Source organism: Cricetulus griseus, chromosome 4 (assembly GCF_003668045.3).
Source record: "Cricetulus griseus strain 17A/GY chromosome 4, alternate assembly CriGri-PICRH-1.0, whole genome shotgun sequence".
NCBI classification, from domain to species: domain Eukaryota; kingdom Metazoa; phylum Chordata; class Mammalia; order Rodentia; family Cricetidae; genus Cricetulus; species Cricetulus griseus.
Window position 1 is genome coordinate 50,137,611 of NC_048597.1, and position 14,168 is coordinate 50,151,778.

Genomic DNA, 14,168 nt, shown 5'->3' on the forward strand with positions numbered 1-14,168 from the left:
ATGGGCTTAGATTGTCTAATTTTTAGAGAAATAAAGCTACATGCTAACACCATAAAAGAATTATGATAATAACTAAGATGAAAATATTTATAGTGCTGACAGCAACACACAGCAGTGACAACTCTAATCTATGACAATATAAGCTGGTATAATCGGTTCAATAGTGTACAGTTTGCTGACCTTTCAACTGTAAACTCATCAATGGCAAGTCTTTGTTGATGTTATTGTTCTTGTTGTCTTGCTTGTTTGCATATTTATTTTTGAAACTTCCTTATAGTATTTTCTTCATATTTTCCCAACCTCCAAATCCTCCATGATACTCTCCCTACACCTGTCTCACCACTGAAACTTCATGTTTTTTGCCTTCTTAAAAAAAAAAAAACAATGCAAAAGAAGTAAGTCAGTAAAAGCATAGAGTACAATTTGTTCTGGGCATCTCTTCCTAAACATGGGGGCTGCCTTGGTATGTGTTTAATAAGACCAGTATTACTCTACTAAAAAGAAATGATTTTCCCTTTCCTAACAATTACCATTTATGAATAGCTTCTTGGCTATTTGTGGGATTTGTCTGCATTCAGCTCATTCATGCTGGGATGTTTTGTCTGACTTGAGCTTTTGCAGCAAGTCTTGAGCATTATGTCATTGTCTCTATGAGCTCCTATTATATCTTCACTTTTGTGTCTGAAAATGATGTTTCTTTAAAATGTTTCACTACCTCTGGCTCTTACTATCTTTTTTATTCATCTTCCATATAGATCCCTTAACTATGGGAGCAATGTGATAAAGACATTTTATTCACTTGAACACTTCAAAGTTTGTCAGTCTGCATCTTGATCAATTGTGGGTCTCTGTGTTAAGTACCATCTACTGCCAGAAGAAGCTTCTTGGCTTAGGGTTGAATGATGTAGTGATCTATCTTATAGAGCATATTGTTAGGAATCTTTTTATTATTCTGTTCACATACAAGAAAGATACATAATAGTATATCTAAGATTAGTAGGTTCTCCCTAGATACACAATCATTGTAATCTCATTTTCTTGGCATCACTAAAAATATCAACTATACTATGAGTTCTACCTCATTAAGTGGACCTTAAATTTAAAAAAAATGAAAAATAAACAAACAAACAAAAACAGGTGGTTATTCCCCTACCATTCATACCACTATTGCACCAATGAGAATATCTTATAGGCAAGGCAGGTCATCATTATAGCTTCCAGACTTTGTAGATGGGTACACCTAGTGCTTCTTTTTCTCCTCATGTATATATAGTGCATAGCAACATTTAAGAAAATGAACTCTCATCAGTAATGGTGAGTATAAGCCAGATTTTCCCATGTTTCTATACCATAAGTATTTGATGTCTTCTGCAATAGATTTTTACTCTCTATGTGTGGAGGTTAGCATTGGTAAAGAGTGTTTGGTGACTGGCAAAATCTACAGGATTCTGTGGTGGATTTTCAACTTGACATAAACCAAGATATGGCTGAAAAGAGGAAACAATAATTGAGCAAAATAGCTCCCTCCATAGCACCAGCCTGTAGGCATATAAGGCATTTTTTGGTTAATAATTGATGTGGAGGTTGTAGATAACTTTGATGCTACTATCCATGGGCAGGTAGTCCTTGGTTGTATAAGAAGGCAGTCTGAGAAAGTCACAGGAAGCAACCCAGTAAGCAGAACCCCTCCATAAAACATACTCCTGGCTCTTCCTGCAGGCTCCTGTCTCTAAGTTGTTCCCTTGAGCTTCTGATAACTTGGTTTTCCTCAATATGCTGGGGTCCAGGATGTGAAAGCGAAATATACCTTGTCTTCCCTAAGCTTTTCTTGATCACAGTTTTATCATAGAAATAGAAAACACTTAAAGAGCCCTTTGGCCAACAACTCAAAAAGATAAAATACATTTCATTTTGTAGGCTTTTTTCATGGCACATAATGCCTCTTTTGGGCATAGTTCCTTCTATTATATGATGACTTACTTTAAATTCCTTTTGTATATATAATATTTTAGCAAACTTCTATAGCAGTAGACCTCTAATTAGGTCTTTATTGTTAGTTGTCGCTTCCCATATTCCCCACTCTCTCCTTTTCTACTACTTCCTACCTGCTTTAACCCTCTTCTTCTAATTCCCCTTTATCCTCTTATAACACTGTATTCTATTTCCCCTTCCTTGTAAGAGCCCTTCCTCCCCTGTAATCCCTTACAAGCTCACTAATATATGAGGATATTTAGATTGAAACACATACAACTAAAGCTTAAAAGTTAATGACTACATGTAAGAGAAATAACACAATGTCTGTGTTTCTGGTACTGGGTTACCTAAATCAGGATGTCTATTGGTAGCTCCCTTAATTTACATAAGCTTTCATTGTTCTTAGGAATTTAATAATATTCTAGTCTGTAAATGTACCAAATTTTCATTATCTGTTTATCAGTTGTTGGATATATTGGCTGTCTTTTAGGTTTGAATATGATGACTACAGCAGCAAAGAACTTGAGTAATTGTCACTTGTCCTCCAGAGAAACCAGAGTTATCAAACTTGGTAGGGCGGCTAGATAGACTACATGTGCCCCGTTTTCCCTCATCCATTATGCTCTCCCTAGGATACCCATAGATTTTCTGCAACCACTGCTTCAGCTTCTCCTCCAAGCCCATCACCACTAGGACTTAACTCCAGAGATGGCATGGACCCTGAGTCACTCTAGTTTTCCTATACTTCCCTCCTAAGATCTTCCTCCCAGCCCATTTCCATCCAATGCATACAAGGTTTAATCAAAATATATGTATTAAAATTTTCATAGGAAATCTACTCATTGCAATGTATAACTCTCAATAACTCAGATATACATCCACAATTGAAGGAACAGAAAAAGAACACTACATGATGAAATATAGCAGAATAATGACAAATGACAAAACATAGCTTAATCTTAAAAGTAAAATAAGGAGCAGATAATCCAAAAGTTGTGTATCGTCTTACCAAATTATAACAATTTCAAGCATGCACAGACAGAAGAAATCTATGGTTCTAAAGAGTACTTGTATTGTGGGTAAATACCAAGACAGGAGTTAGAATTCTGGGAAGGGATATCATGTATCATTTTGGGAATATATTACTCCAATTTGGGGAAGTCACATTAAAAAATATGTTCATAATTAAAACAGAATTACATTACTTCCTCTCTCCATTTCCTCTCTCTATCCAGTCCCAGGTACTCTCTTTTAAACCCTCCCATGGACATTCATACTCAAGATGATAGCCTTGTTCTTTTATTATTATCATTACTTACACATATATGTATGTATGTGTGTATATGTGTACATGTGTGTTTGAGTGTGTGTCTGTGGATGCATCCCTGTGCATGAAAGGATAGAGATAAATAAATTCTGATGATTCTTTTTGTTGTTGTTTTTGTTTGGTTGTTTGTAGTTTCAAGACGGACCACTCTGCACTGGATAACCAATAAAGGAAGGGGGTCTTTCCTGGATCATCCCTCTTCTTCTCTCAATATTCATTAGTTGACTGGTTTTGTTGCAGTTGTTTTGTTTTATCTAGAGACTCACAACATTTTCTTTCTTCCACATATAGATGTCACTTGCTGTTTCTATTGTTCCAGTCTTATTTATACAACCATTTCATGTGTGTTGCTGTAAAGTGTTTTATTTTCCTTTTGCTTTTTGCAACAAGCTCTCAGGTAGCTGGATTCTACTGCCTATCCCTCCCAAGTACTGGTACTACAGATATACTCCACAAACATGGACTTATACTTATTTTATGAAATTTTCTTATTTAGAGAAACCAGAAGGTGTCACCAGAATAATGCTGCTTTAACATATTTTTTCTTAGCAAAAAAAGCACCCCTTTCTCTCCTCCCCACATTGTCTTATACAAAGGAAGCAGAAATGTTATTCCAAATATATCTTTAACTTTCTCATGCGTTTACCCTCACAGTTTCCTCTCTCTCTAAGCCTGTCTTCTTTTCTCTCTTTTGTGACTTCTCTTATTGCTTTGTCTTTTGTTTTTACAACCTTTCCCCCACAAGATACATACTTCATGCCAGTGCTATGGAGGGAGCCATTTTGCTCAATTATTATTCCCTCTTTCCAGCTATGTCTAGGTTTGTGTCAAGTTGAAAATACAGCACAGGATCCCATAGACTTTGTCAGTCACTAAAGACTTAACCACTGCCAATCTCCACAACTAGAGAGGAAAAATCTATTGCCACTGTTGGCTACATTCAAAATTGTTAACTTCATTTTGCTTGATCTCTTATTGTCTCTTTTTGGCATTACCCTGAAATGGTGACAATCTCAAATGTTCTTCTCTTATTCCACCATTATCACTATACAATCTATATAAGAGTTCTCAATTGTCTACATGAATATTCTGTATATTCTGTTGCTGACTTCTAAACCTTATTTGCAAGTCCATGTCATTTTGTTGAGGTTTAACACCAAAATAAACTATTGGATCCTCAAATCTAACATGCCCAGGAACAAATTCTGTTTTTCTTTCTAAGTCTATCAGCCATTTATCGTCTCTATCAGTGCAATTATCAACTAACATATGTCCTGGGGTGGTCTATTTTTAAATCAAGTTTGTCAGAATATATGGTTACCCTGCTTCATTCCTAGGGTCTTGAGCATCTCCATATGTGCCAGTCTGACTTGCTGTCGATTGTACCTGCATCTCCATACATAGCAAGTAGGAGGACCACATGATTAATAGTCCCTGCTTTTGACCAGTGGCTGATGGCAACTGGTTTATAAATATCCTCCATCCACTCTCCTTGGGTGGAATGCATTTTATGTGTCTGTTAACATAGTTATAAAGCATATGTTCTCTACTGTCTTCTAAAGTTTCTCAGCAGGATTAAGTGCCAGTTGCCCACAGTGGTAATTTGCATGAAAATATGCCCTTTATTCACTGAAATATCTTCCTTGCTTTATTTCCTTATTTTCCTGATGGCATTTTCTTCCTTTCCAAATTAAACTGCTACCAATTGCATTCTCATCTCAGGGTCTGCTTCTAAAATCCCAAGCCAAGGCAGCTTTCCTCTGAATATAGTGTCAAACACTTGATTTGCATTAGTAACTATATCTAGATTCTATCCACATTATTTCTACTGGGTTTTACATTCTCATGATATTTTGTTCTGGAAAATTCCACAGACACTTCTTGTGTTCATGTTTCTGTTTCTACACCTGCCTAACTCAAAATCCATTCTCCACACAGCTAGAAGAATTATATGAATTCTTCCTTTGGGTTGGCACACAGCCATTGTGGGTACCAACACATCAGTTCTTCTTCTGTCACTTCTTTCGCTGAAACCTTTCGGTGGCCTTCTCTCACCAATGAAAATGCTGACTTCTTCTTTCTTCTTTTTTTTCTTTTTTGTTTTTTGTTTTCTCTGTGGCTTTGGAGACTGTCCTGGAACTAGCTCTTGTAGACCAGGCTGGTCTTGAACTCACAGAAATCTACCTGCCTCTGCCTCCCAAGCGCTGGGATTAAAGGTGTGTGCCACCAATGCCTGGCTAAAGGCTGACTTCTTATCAATATCAATTGATAATCTCTATCCTTATGTGACTCTGCCTGTATTTGTAATCCAGTTGTTCCACCTGATGATATGTTTAATTCTCAAACCACCAACTGAACTGATATTTCACTATCAACCCTGTCCTCTCCCATATTTCTAAATAATCAAATGACAATCATGAGCTACCTATTCCAGAAAGAATCCCTATGCTCATTTTAACCTGTCTTACAGGCCACCATCTATCATGTCTCAGTTAAACATGTTCTGATAAAATGCTAAAAGCCTCAAATTGTCAATATATATATATATATATATATATATATATATATATATGATTTCCATGTTTTTGTTTTGTTTTGTTTTGCATGGGATGACACAATTCTCTACCGAAATCCCCATACTTCAAATTTTTTCCTCTTTGGAATAAAAATGACACTATTCTGCTGATGTTAAAATTTAATAAGCTAAAGCCAGGCATTGGTGGTGCATGCCTTTAATGCCAGCACTCAGGAGGCAGAGGCAGGCGGATCTCTGGGAGTTCGAGGCCAGCCTGGTCTCCAGAGTGAGTGTCAGGATAGGCTCCAAAGCTACACAGAGAAACCCTGTATTGAAAAACCAAACAAAAATTAATAAGTTAATTTTAACAAGAGTATCTGATGCCTTCTCCAGTTACCCAACTCTGCTGTTCTGTTCAAGTTTTATCAAATTAAATTACTTCTTCATTCAATATCATAGTCCAAGGCTCTTTCATGTTTGAATGTATCTGTACACATCTCTGGCTGAGATGCATCTGCTCAACTAATAACCAATAATGTTTTATCATGAATATAACTATTCCTTAGTGCATGCTCCGATCCCTTTCCCCGGCTGGAAAGCAATTTCTCCTAATTCTGTCTCCTGGCACCTGGAAATATTCCCTTCATAACATTTACTACATAGCCTTGTAATTATTTGTAAGAACTTTATGAGCCCTTTTTCTCAGCCTAATACCTGATATACAGCAAATAACCAAGACAGAATTCTTGAAAATGTATAACTCAGTATACAAATTAATAGAAAGGAAAACTACTGTTTAATCAAGGTAAAGGCAATCACAAAGTCGCAAACATGTTGATCATAGTGCAGTTAAGGTTTAGAAGTGGGTCTCTCCTTTCTAAGGAAAGTACAATTCTCCCCCTGATCATGTATTTTAAACCAATATCTGGGGCAGGATGTGATAATCTGAGGGTATAATTAAAGAGACAGGAGGTATATGGGGCTGGAGAAAGAAATGTATAATTGAGAAAGGAGGAAGACAAGATAAGCAAATTCTATAATCTTTGTCTCCTTGACCTCAAGAAGCTTGTTCTAAACTGGAGTTCCCAAAGAAAGGCCATAGCAATGTTGAAGACTGATAAGCTGACATACTGGACTTGTGTGATTGTTGCTTGTGTTACTTGTATGATTGTTACTTGTGTGATTGTTAGAATGTTACAGATTTAATACCCCAAATTTCTTGTGGCTACCTTTAGCCAATTGAAATGATATTTAACACTCACCTCTTTAGCTGTTCTAACATCCTTTTGAAAACAATGTAAATCCTTTGGAATTTATTTACTTAGCAGACAAGCATCTCACACAACCCCTAAAGCCAATATGATCAGCAGACAACATGGAAAACTTATAGAAAAAAATTCTGAATGCTGTTATTCTCAGAAATTTGCTTAGTAAATATGTAGGTTTATGACTTTTTTATTTATTCTGTTAGTAAAAAGTCAATTGATTAATTCCCACAATAGGAAATGTTATCTGTAGCCACCAGAATCTGTGTTCCTGAATCGTGGGCATCCATATTTGTCTCTGCTGGGAGTATCTCTCTCATTTCCTCCAAGTGAGAGATGCATTTTGCCCCACAGTTTTATAGCAGTTGCATAATTTATTCATATACATGGTCTGCATCTCAATGTTCAGTCATGTTACACTCACTGGAACTTAAGTGACAAAGATTAAGTATTCTTCTCCAAGGCACTTTGGTTTCACATCATATATTTCCTGCAGGCACCAGGAATTTGAACTTTCAGCCTAGAGATGCTGCACATTGTATTAAGTCAGAGAAGAAACACAAATTAAAGGCAATAATAGAATTAAGCCTTCTAGGTATCAGGTGGAAAAAAGTATTTTCCAAAATGAAGTAAATTATTTAATGGGTGGTTGTCGGCGGCTGGTCATTTTAGAGGACAGATGGATGTTGATGCAACCTATCTCTTTCAGGTGAGGCTTCATGCTCTGAACATCTGTCTGCTGACAGTGAAAATATGTTCCATTCAGTCTGAGACATGTGAGATATTCAGAGGTCTAAATAAAAAGCTAATCGTTTTGGTTTGCTGTGAGGGGTGTCGGGATTTAAAGCAAAACAGATCATGGGAGGAACAGACATAAGATGCATAAGTAACACAAATACAGAATTTTAGCTCAAATCTGAAGCTCAATGGAAGATTCTACAGAATTGTTGGCCATGTCAATAACTTGGCAGTGGTGGGTGCTCCTCACTATGTCCAATCACTCACCCAGTAGGAACTCCAAAAATATCTCATTATAGTTAAGCACTGTAAGCATTAACCTCTTCCCTGGAAAGTTCTGGTTGTCTTCTGTGATAGATTTCCCATTAAAAATTCACCAGTAGAAGAGTTTTGGAAGGCATAAGAAAATGTGTCTTATAACTTTCATTAATCAAAAAGCAAGAACATTATTTACTCATTCCCCTGAGTGACATGTTTGTGCCCTATCCCAGGGTTTAATACCTTGCCTTCCTTGTCCTCCCTATCACTCCCCTACTATAAGGAGAACAATTTCCTCAGAGCTATCAAACACATCACACCTTGGCATCAGCTTGTACAAGGATGTTTTTTAAAAGGCAATGTCTGAATATGACAAATGACATCAGCCCTGTGTTTGGCAGGGTCACAGCCAAAGCTGAATCTGATATTTACAGTATGCTTTATAAAACCACAAACATATTCCTAAGTCCTATGGGATGTCATGTCACAGGGAACATATGCAATTAATCTCCCAGTGTGACATTTATCACCTCTTTCCTCAGGCAGGCCTCTCCCAGAGATGGTTAAGTAGCCATTGCTGGAGCTGCAACCCATCAGAAGGAATCACATGCTGGGATCGTATGGTCTGGCATTAATGTAACACTTGAATCGGCAGTGTCATAGAGTAGTGAGCCTTGAAAAGAGGCTCACATGTAACTGATTGTGTCACAAAATCTTCCCTCACTAGAATAAAACATTCACTGCTTAGAAGAGATGCTGTTCTATGGGAAGTGGCTGCCATCATTTTTAAGCCTTATATAAATTTGCCTTAATTTAGCTCTAAAATGACCATTTATTTCAAGACTTGAATACACTGAAATTGCAGAAGCAGAAGTTTCAATCCTGGAAACCATGGGTTTTAATCTCTACAATTACCCAAATCAAGGCAGTGGTAACAAAATGATCTGAGTGGCTAACTAAAGTTTATAGGAAAAATGTTCAAAGCTAGATCTCTATAATCAGCCTATATTTATATACTGTACTCATATTCCAACTCCAGTCTTACCCTTCCTCTAAAAGGCATGGTCAAGTCCACACCCTGAGGCAAATGTCTAAATAAAGTTTCTCTGTCCGAAGACCTCAGAGCTGTAATCTCACTTGCACATACAGAATCTTGACACTGAAAATGGTCAGACCTGGTTCACTGAGATAAGTACAGACTTATTATTTCATATTAAACAGTTGCTTTAGCAGCAACTTGCAACTCTGACCCAGATCAATATTGACATTTGTTTATGATTCCTCCTCATGGACATGTATACACATATATGCATATGTTGGTTTTAAATTCTAAACATTTGTGATAATTAAGAGTTTATTAATGACTATGAGTATATTACAATATAAAGGTTAAATCATTTATGCATGTTTATTTCCTTATAAAGAATAGGATAATCTAACAGAAGTTGAGATTCTATGCTTGACGTAGGCTAACCCAGTCTACCAAGTAAGAAATGGTTGGTGTTCACCGATTTCCTGTATTTCTATAGTCATGCTTGTTTTATTACAATGAGATTTTGTTCCCACATATATTTTTTACCTTGAAGTTTTTGATGTCATCATTTTTCCACACAATAATTTCAGTGTCCCATTCAATGCACATTCAATCATGATCAAAAAGAAAAGTATTAGTTTAACTGTCTAAGGTCCCATAACTGCTAAGGTTTAAATCTAGGAGTTGAATCTTGTTTTGTCCTGCTGGAAATGCCATGTTAACTGTTCTTCTACTTATAATCATGCTATACTTTAATCATTACTTCCAAAAAACATCAAGGTCATAAAATGTGATCCAACCTGTATTTCTAGCTTTGATTACTCTTCATAATGTAAGACCAAGGTCAAATGAATTCTCTCTGATGAATGCTTTCATAAACATGACAAACGTTATTGTTCTATTCTAGAAGAGTGCTTCTCAAAAATGAACTATAAAAATCTACTACAGATCCTGCTAAATGACTACAATGCAACAGAATTCTCTCATAACCAGAATTGCCCATATGGCTTATAATGTCGATAGGGTAAGGATGAGAAACCATGATATAAATGTTGTTACTATTTGTAACTTTTTAATGGATTTTTAACATGTTTCTATCATACAACATTCTGAATCTTACCAGAGGTCACAGATTTTGTCTCACAATCTATACTCTATATCCATTTCCTCAAATGTGACTAACAGTTTCAAATAACTAAAAAGTGTTCAAATATTTGGGAAAGAATACTGATGGCCAGTCTGCTGGCATCCATCACTTATAGTAATCTCTGAAGCAGTGAAAGAATTTTGTGGAATAATGCTTGTGAAAAGAACACCACAAACTTTTAAGGTGGAAAATGCATTCGAAGAGCATGAATCTCAGTCTTAAAATATGGGCAGGAATGATCAGAGGAGTAAGAGAAATTATTAAAGTCACAGATCAGTGCTACTCTCTTGGTCTTCAGGTACCATCCTAAACAACAGCAAGGAACCAAAAAGAGAAAGAACCATTTAAAAATATGCAATTTATTCTTTTGAGGATAATGAATGCTTCTTCATGGTATATCATAAGTATGTGAGGGTTTTTTTATTTTAAAAATCATAAACATGCTACGCACTGGTGCTTCCTCTAATCATACTGACAGTGGCGATCAATGCCTTTTACAGAGATTTGTGGAAACCACAAAGAGTCAAGCGTTGCTACTATGGAGATAAATGTCCTTGAAGGCGCTCAGCCTTAGCTCACCACTAAATGCCTCCTTGGAGGATGCTTTATTTTATCCCAAGTTATTACTGCATTGGGGCAGTGGTTCAGTAGTGACTCCAGAAAGTGTCCAAGGTGGTGTATAAGGACCTCCCTTTATGATTTGTGTGAAAGACTCCTTCCCAAATTATCTTTCTTGACCTTTGTTCAGCTTGATGATTCTCCAGTCATTTAGTTCATGGCATTTCTTTAGCTCTTTGAAAACAACAATGAACCACACTGATTTGAAATTTAATCCAGGTTGCTCCCTCCACATATAGGAAGGGACCTGCTTCCTCTGGATCATCCACTTTTCCAAATATCTTCCTGATAAGTTGATATTAATTCACAAATCTCTTTGTGATAGGATGAAATGTTTGCAGGATTGCTGGGTATTTCAATTAGAGCCAGTCTTTTCTCCCACAAAACATAGCATGTCTCCTTAGAAAGTGATTGTTGATTTCTCAATCTTCCATAGGCTTTGGTCAATTTTTAGAGAATGCTATTTTCATCTAAGATTAAGGCAAGGTGTATTCTGTGCCAATAAAAAAGCAGAGTTGTAAATGATAGAACAAGAAAGTTCTGATGTTTAGATAGTTATCCAAGTCTTTGATCTTTCTATGGGTAGTAACTTAGAGTTATTAAGAGACAAGCTTCCATTAGAGAATCCCCAACTTTCCACAGAATAATAAAAAACCTGTGATTTCCACCAAAAGAGAGAAAATTTGCCTCTTCCCAACCTGGTTACTGATCCTGGTGTCAGAGAACCCATAGTTGTGTGTACAATTTGTAACTGTACCCTTATAACTGTGCCCTTCCTTCCCTGCACAAAATAAAATTTTCAGGTAAATAATGAGAGTAAGACCCAGTAGCAGAAATGCATGAATCTCTCAGACTTTCATAATTTCATTTCTCTCTTTCTTCAAACACCACAATTAAATCCCAGAGGGAAAATTATCCTAGGTGGCTAATACACACAGTAGATGCTTAACCATATGTGTGGACTCATAATGATACTACTATTATAAGAGGGACACTAATGAATAAATTTCCTACTAAAAACAAGAGGTAGCAGAGATTTTTATAACGCTGTTAATTATCTGAATTTTATATGTTGCATATTATTTTTTCTTCATGAAATGACCTGAGTCATAGATGCATTTTTATAGCTTCCAAGAGAAATCAGAAAATGGAGCTATAACTTTTCACTTTTTTCAATCATGTGTGATGGGTCTGAGAATAAACATATGTATCAAAAATACCCTCTGACTTTATTGCTGTGCTTTTATTTTTATCTGGAAAGGAGAGATTATTATTGTTTGCTGAATTTTATTCCAAAGAGCTAGTTTTATTCCATGGGCATTTTAGTGGAAAAAGAAGGTATTACTTCCCCAAACTGTCTACTCAAATATAACTATCCATTTATTGCTATAGTGTTTTTGGAGTGGCTTTTGCCATTTGCTACTTTAATAGAGGTTCCTAAAAGTAAAGCAAGCAATACTTCAAGACTCAGAGCTAACATTTAAATCACAGTCTGTGTGTAAGCAGACAAATACTATGAAATCGAGTAGATGAGCACTCATTTGGGTACCAAATTCCTCTAAATGCCTTAATAATTGATTCAACTTCCCTGCTCCAAAGAAAAAAATAGAGAGAATGAAAGAGTGACATGAAGAAAACAATGTAACAGAACAAAATGGTTCAAAGCAGATAAAGTATAAAAGAACACAGATTTAAACATTCAGTGGGTTTTTTTTTTTTTGATGGCAAGTGTTGACATCTAAAATGTACCAAAAAATCATCCCTTGGTTTCTTTCTTTAAGCTTGAGGTTACAGATGCTGCTTAGATGTCAGGTTTAGTCAAGGACCTTCACTAGGGAGGGACCCTGAAATGTGCCCACTCAATAGGAAAAAGTCCAATTCCCAAGAGATTCAGAAGGGGAAAATATCTTGTAGTTCTTAAGTGCTGTCATGTCAACCTCAGCCTCTGCTGCTGCAGCTTCCTCATAGTGTTCAGAAAGGTTTCTTTTCAGTTGATATCATATGCACGCTGCATAGCCTGGGTGAGTTATTCCAGCACAGACTTCTGAGACTCATTAGTAATATCTGGCTTGCAAGTCTAGAAATGAAGACTTGCATTTATAGCCACTTCCTAGATAATGACTAGATTTCAGGTCTTTAAACTACATATTTCAGGTCACAATTATATTCTATTACATATAGACTTCCACAATAAATCTTTCTCAAACACCTATAAAAACCTAACCTCATCTTCATTTCTAAAATGTTCTATTACTACAATCAGAAATTTTAAATTATACATGCAATAAGTTAACTTTTCCCACTTGGTATCAAACCTCCATGGTTTTTAAACTATTTGAATTCAATGGTATGTATATCCACAAGATACACTATGGACTTCTGTTGAAGAACATTTAATTCTACTGACAGATAAAAGGAAATGCCAAGTAAGCCTTATCCTTTACAGTGTCATATTCTTTACATGTTGTAAAAATATTATGACCAGTGTATAGGAAGAATAGGTTATAGTGTCACATCTTTTGGTTTTTAATTTTAATATTTTCATGCTGTCTTCACTCCAAGATTTTTCATCTAATAAAATGTTTATCACATACGAGACAATAAATTCCGTACTATGTGCCACTCCCTGTGGAAGAATTAAAAGAAATAAATGAAAAGCAATGACTCTTAGGTAAAAACACATACATGAACATCCTTACAGGTGCATGAAAAAATAAATGATAAAACTCCTATGAGAGGGCCCCAAAGTCAATAATTAGATGCATGATGTAGTCTTTGTAGGGAGTTTGCTGTCTTCTGAATGTTCTGATATTTTCCATTCACAGAGAAGTAGTTATTGCCACCTAAATAAAGTATCAGAGTGACTGCATTCTGCCTATGTCAGTCATTCTGTTGATTGCCGTTATCTCATTTTTTTTTCCTTTCCCATAGGCCTGTGAAGCTTGATACAATAAAATCTCATAAGCATGTGGCTCAAAATCAATTCACATTTATTTTCAGAATTGGAAAATCCAAACTGCTATATCCAAGATACAGGCTCAGCAGACACAATGACTGTTAAGGGTCTGTTCCCCATGATTAACATTTTCTATCTATGTTGTCACATAGACAAGACAAGGCAGGTCCCTGGGGCCCCCTTTCGGATGCACTAAACCTATTCATGGAGGCTATTCTCGCACAGTCTAATCTCCTTTCTGTGGTCTCACCTCCTGCTCTCATTACATGGCTGGTTGGGTTTCAGCTTAAGAATATTCATGGGACACAAACATGGCTTCCTAATAGAGTTTCCCAAT

The 14,168-nt window shown here is 36.2% G+C and overlaps 1 long non-coding RNA gene across 2 annotated transcripts in view; it reads left to right on the forward strand.

Annotated features, from left to right (window-relative positions):
• Positions 1–14,168, forward strand: part of LOC107979269 — a 73,861-nt gene that overhangs the window by 43,511 nt on the left and 16,182 nt on the right. Inside the window, exon 7 of one of the 2 annotated variants that reach the window (XR_004769932.1) lies at positions 2,465–2,568. The exons of the other annotated variant lie outside the window; for it this stretch is intronic. This is a non-coding gene — a long non-coding RNA (uncharacterized LOC107979269). Of the gene's footprint in view, positions 1–2,464; positions 2,569–14,168 lie in introns of those variants that run through there. 2 annotated transcript variants of the gene reach the window in all.